At 39.6% G+C, this 6,000-nt stretch overlaps 1 long non-coding RNA gene across 2 annotated transcripts in view; it reads left to right on the forward strand.

Moving 5' to 3' along the window:
- LOC138755716 (uncharacterized) overlaps positions 1–5,530 on the forward strand; it is a 31,839-nt gene extending 26,309 nt beyond the window's left edge. For both annotated transcript variants that reach the window (XR_011352486.1, XR_011352485.1), the window contains exon 3: positions 5,214–5,530. This is a non-coding gene — a long non-coding RNA (uncharacterized lncRNA). The remainder of the gene's footprint in view (positions 1–5,213) is intronic.
- The last annotated feature ends 470 nt before the right edge of the window (positions 5,531–6,000 follow it).

A 6,000-nucleotide genomic window follows, 5' to 3' on the forward strand; every position in this document is an offset into this window, starting at 1 on the left:
TCAGTGAAACCCAAGGATGGCTCAGAGGCAAGCCATGTATATACTTGGGCTGCAGAGAATTTATAAATATTTCCACAATGAGATATTCAATCATTTGGTGGGCAGCAAGCAGTGGACAACAGTGTATGATTCAATTGGTAAGTGCAGATGAATGGTCAAATCACTATCTCATTATTGTAGGTGGAAACAATGAAGTTTAGAAGACATCAGATTCCTGCTTGGACTATTCATAAGAGATTATTGCTACAATCCAAAGTTCACCTACTCACAACTTGAACCGTTTCTTTAAGCTGCAGTGGTTTCTGCCTCAATTGTTCTATGACAATTTAAAAAAAAACAGATATACATGTTTAGTTTTAACTTTCAATAGAATTGGAAAGAAGATGAAGGTCAATTCTTGGTTCAATGGAAAGATGAAACTGTTAGTTTCTCAAGAGGATAATTTAGATTTAAAAAAAAGCTTTTGGAACACTTCATTAGGGCAAAACAGAACAACATAAATGGAATCATTAATGTACACCAACAAGCAAATCGGGAACAATCATTACTTTTAACAAAGATTAACAAAAGGAATTACAAGACAATTAAAAGCCTGCTATATTGCAATACCTCAAAGGTATTCATATTGCTTTTGAAATGTAATAATTGTCAGTAGGCAGACAGCAGAAATTCTGCACCAACAATATTAAAAGTAGAAAATTGCAGTAAACAGGACGATGCATAAAGTTTTGTCAACAAGCCACGAGATGTTGGATTGATAATACCTAACCAAGGTTTTGGATAACAGTAAACTAAAGTAGGGAAGCAACTCCAAGTCTGGAAAAGACTGAATGCAATACCAGAGCAAACAAAATTAAGAATGTTAAAAATTAGAACTGGGAGTTGGTGGAAGCTATCTCAGACTTGAGGCTGGAGATTACAGAGCCAGGAAGAGATTGGGGCATCAAGACATTTTTTAAAGAAGTGCATACATTAAAAGGAAGTACTTTCCCTAAAAACAGCCATCATTAAGTGAACAGAATCTGGTCCAAGTCAGGATACCTTTAGTTGATTTTGGTTTCTCAAGGTTATGCAAGGTAGAATAGAAAAGGCACTCAGTAAAACACTGAATTGGCCAAATCTAGGAGGTAACAAAGTTACGATTCAGGATTGCAGACCAGTTAATCTAGAAAAAACACACAGATTTGGTGATGTAACAGTGATGGAAAGAAGCAGACTGAGTAACTGCATGGATATGTTGCCTGAAGCTCAACTTGGGGTCAAATATGACGGATTTATTTATGAGCAACGTGACTGTTTCTGATATTGGAAGAAACAAAGATAATGGCTTGAGTCTTCACATAATTCAATAGGATGAAAGTTGCGTACAATTAGTCTGCATGGCAGACAAGCATATCAAGAATTTTAGAATTAGTTACAAGGACCAAGAGAATGACACACAAGTGAGAGCTAGGAACCAACATAGCATCATACATCTTTGGAGCAGCAGGTGGATAGTAAATAGAATGGAGAAGTGAAAGAATACAATCTTTAAATGCAACAATTCTGGAGCAGGAATCAAAGCCTATGTAGGATCCTGATCTAGCAGTGACTAGATGGATAAGGACACAAGCTTGTCAGTGACCTTAACTCCCAGATGTTAAGCATATATACGAGCAGTGATAGTAGACAAAATGGAAAAGATTATGACAGACAGAGATAATTATGATGGGATTAAGCAAGATCCAGGGGGAGCAAATTGGGAATAAATGTTGTCAGGGAAATGCACCACTTGTGCAGGGTTTTGGAGAGGTTTGTCCCACAGAGACAGGGAAAAGATGGTAAGGCAAAGAAACCATAGTGCAAGAGCTAGTGAAGAGGAAAAAGAATACACAAGATTGAGGAAGAAAGTTAGGAAGGCCTCATGAGAATTATACGATAGTCAGGACGGAACTTCAGAAAGGGCAATGGGGAGCTAGAATGGGACATGAGAAGGCCTTGGAAAGTAGGATTAAAGAAAACCCTAGGATGTTCTACATGCATGTGAACAACTTAAGAATGACTAAAGTGAGGAGAGGGCTACTTAGGAACAAAAGGGGAAAACATGCTCAAGGCAGAGGAGGTAGGGGAGTTCTAAATGACAGGGAGTGGGGCCTTGGAGAATCTATGTACAACACGCACTGCATTGGGCGTGACAGGGTTAAGAACAATGAAGTGCTGGATCTTATTAAAAAGATTTAAAAGATTTGGATCGACAGGTTCCTGGGACCAGACACAAATTATCAAAGGTTGTGATACGAAGCAAAGAAAGAGATTTTTAAGGTGTTGGAAATGATCTTTGCATCCTCCCAGGCAACAGGAGGGGCACCAGAGGATTGGAGAATGGTAAATGGAGGCAAGAGGGAGAATCCTAGACATCAATGGTTTGCAAACTATCAGCAAGGATTCATGAGCATTTAGAGAAGCATAGACTTCTCAGTGACAGTCAGCTTAAATTTTACGAGGAGGTGAAAAAAAGAAATTGAAGGTAGGAGAGTGGATTTGGTATATTTGGATTTTAGGCAAGGCATCTGACAAGGTCCCCTCTGGGAGGCTCATTCAGAAAGTAAAGAGACCCATGGATCCTTGGCTGTGTGAATTTGGAATTGACTTGTCTACAGAAGGCAGAGGGCGTGGTAGATGGAACACATTCTGCATGGAGATCAGTGACTAGTGGTGTTCTGCAGGGATCCATTCAGGGAACCCTGCTCTTTGCGATTTTTTTAAAATATAAATAACTTGGATGAAGAGGTGGAGTGGTACATCAGTAAGTTTGCAAATGCCTCAAAGTTTGGTTGTGTTGTGGACAGTGCAGATGGTTGTCTTAGGTTACAACAGGCTATAGGCAGGGTGCAGAGTTGGGTGGAGAAGTGATGCATTTTTTTTTGGGGGGGGAGGGGGTCCTTGACCAGCGATCCTTCAAGATTGCCACACAAGTTGATAGAGCAGTGAAAAAAGTATATACTGTGCTGGCCTTCATCAGGGGATTGAATTCAAGAGCCATGAGGTACTGTGGCAGCTCTCCAAAACTCTGATTAGGCCACTTAGAATATTGCATTCAATTCTAGTTGCCTTATTACAGGAAGGATGCAGAAGTTTTACAAAAGATGCATAGATTTACTAGGAAGTTGTCTGGATTGGAAAACTTGTCTTAAGTATCATGATTGACTGAGCTGAAGCTTTTCTCTTTCGAGTGAAAAAGGATGAGAGATTACTTAAAAATATATGCATAATAATGATAGGCAAAGATAGGGTGGACCCCTGCACCTTTTTCCAAGTGTAACAAACCAAATATAAGAGAACATCTGCTCAAGGCAAGTGGAGGAAATTTTAGGGAAGATGTCAGAGGCTTTTTTTTGTGTACAGAGTAGTGGGTGCCTGGAATACATTACCAGGGGTGGTGGTGGAGTCTGGTACAACAGGGACATTTAAAAAGGCACATGGTTGCAAGAAAAATGAAAGGGTTATGGGTGTGAGGTAAGGAAGGATTCAATTGTTGAGGATTAGTTTTGTATATGTCAGCATAACATTGTGGGCTGAAGAACCTGCACTGTGCTGTAATGTTCCAAGAAGAAACAGGTGGACTACAATAGAGGTGTTAAAAGGAGAATTGTGCAGCCAATTTTGTCAGACAGAGGAAGGAAAAATGATGAAGGATATATCAAAGTGAAATCTGCAAAAATAAAAATGAATGATCGGATAAATCTTCTAAGAGCAGGAGATAGTTGGCTATTAAATCTGTAGATTTCATTGCTCATCTTCAAATAATGCCAATGCATTCACAATCCACCTTTAGGGTTGGAATAGATAAAAGTAGCCTCTATTTAACATATCAAATGAAATGTCATTGCATGGTATTACATAACAGTCACTACACTTAAAATACAATTAATTGTAATATGAACTGGTTTGATTTCTGAATGACAAGTTGGTCTTGCTTGAAATTATAGCCATAAATTCAGTATTAATTTTCTCTGTAACAATACAAATTGAAGCTCAAAATGAGGCTATTGCCTTGAAATGACTCATTTTTCAGTAATTTATATTAAAAAATGATAGACCTTAATTAGCATTAACATAAATTGATATGTTAAATTGTGCAGTCATCGGACAAAGCAGCGAGTGATGCAAACAGTTTTGACACGTATACGTCTGCAATATTAGTAACCCCACAAGCCACAGGGACCCACCAATTACGTTGAATATTTATCATTTAAATCTCGTCAGCAAAGGTGATTTCGTTGAATAACTTTAGGGCACAGGAACTCAATATTCAAAAAGTCAAAAGTACAGTCGTGTATCCCCACTTTTCATAGGAATGAGAAACTTTCTCCTCCAATTCTTTTCCTTGCACATTGAATTTTGTCACCTTCAGGATCCAAAAATGATTCATGATAAAATGGGAGAGAGTTGTATTTTGGTGCAAGGTCATGGTGGAAGAAAATGTAAACAAAGGCATATGATGTTAAAATTAATATACAATTAACTTTGTCAACCACTTTAATAATGATAAAAATAAGTATATAAACAGAATTGTTACTACATTGAGCAAAATATTTTTACCAATTACTTTTAGGTCACGTAGAGGAATTGCAATTTTAGATGTAAATGATTTCAGAACGAGCAAATACCCAGCTCGATGACCAGTTCTGTCAAGAGTAACCATGTGACCTTTCTCTCCACTATTGATCACCTTGTTATTTCATTTATAAACATGGAGCTGCACAAGTCTCCAGGCACTTGCATCACAACTGAGGATCAAAACCAAAGATCCCAAAATGGTAAACAAAAACAAATGTTTCTTGATACACTTCCATGGCCCCCAAACTGGGGTCTTCAAGTCAGACACGAATTCAGCCCAATCTACTATCCTATGGACGAGACAGGACCAACACAAAGTGCCAAACGTGACCCCAAATGACTTCAGGCCATTCAGGGATCATTTCAGGATTCATCCCTTCCTCGTTATTGTCAAATTAACTTTGGGGAATGAAGTCTGTGTCCAGAATGCACACCCTACCTCCTCAACTTGTAGTGCTATAAATTACTTTCATTCTCGATTCAAAGATGGAAGTCACTCCAATTACTCCATGCATTCATTTTTTTTTTAAAAAGGCTGCAATCTTAGGGAGAGTAACTTTGTTACACGGGTTTAAAAAATGATGCAAGTGACATTTTGAACATTTTTTTTACAGGTCAGCTGAATGATTGCAACCGAATATGTACGTCATTCCTTCACAAAATGGCCTGGTCCTTCACTTGCAGATATTTGCTGTTCAGGGTTAGTCAGCTGATTTAAAAACGTGGCATTATCAAGCGCCTGGTGAAAGACGAGTTACAGATTTGAAGACGATGAACTTCATTCTTCCTTTGTCACGCTGGAGTCTTGACAGGCTTATTCCACGGACGGTGCATGCACTGCACACTGAACCACGAAAGCAAAATCACGTTCCCAACAGTCTCCCTTCCTTCGAACAAGTGAATAATTAAACAATGAGAAAGAGGGCAGCTAGAGTAGGCCCTCGCCCTGAGCACCTATTAATTTCATCCAGCTTGCGGTTTCAAAAACACCTCAACATCAAGTCATACAATAGGAAAACCTGCTGGAACTTCCAACCTGCCCATGAATCGAGTCCATTATTTCTGCAGGCCTGCTCTCGGTGTCTCCAACTACACCCATTCAGACAGCCCGCCCAGTCAAAGTCGTCACATTTAAATGGACAAATAAAAAGCAAGCCACCTAATAAAATAACTTACCAATGACCTCCTTGAGCTCATAATCCTCCCTCTGGATTGACCAGGGCAGGGAGCTGGGGTCCTCGGACATGGTCGCGGTGAAGGGCCCGACAGCGTCTGAGCTTCCCCGCACACCGTCTATTTATGTTTACCCTAAATACGCGGCCCGGCCTCTATTTCCCTTCCTCTCCGGGCTGAAGAAAAGGCCGCAGGCCTGGCGCTCCCACTTCTCTCCCTTCGATCGCC

Source organism: Narcine bancroftii, chromosome 2 (genome assembly GCF_036971445.1).
Source record: "Narcine bancroftii isolate sNarBan1 chromosome 2, sNarBan1.hap1, whole genome shotgun sequence".
Taxonomy (NCBI): Eukaryota; Metazoa; Chordata; class Chondrichthyes; order Torpediniformes; family Narcinidae; genus Narcine; species Narcine bancroftii.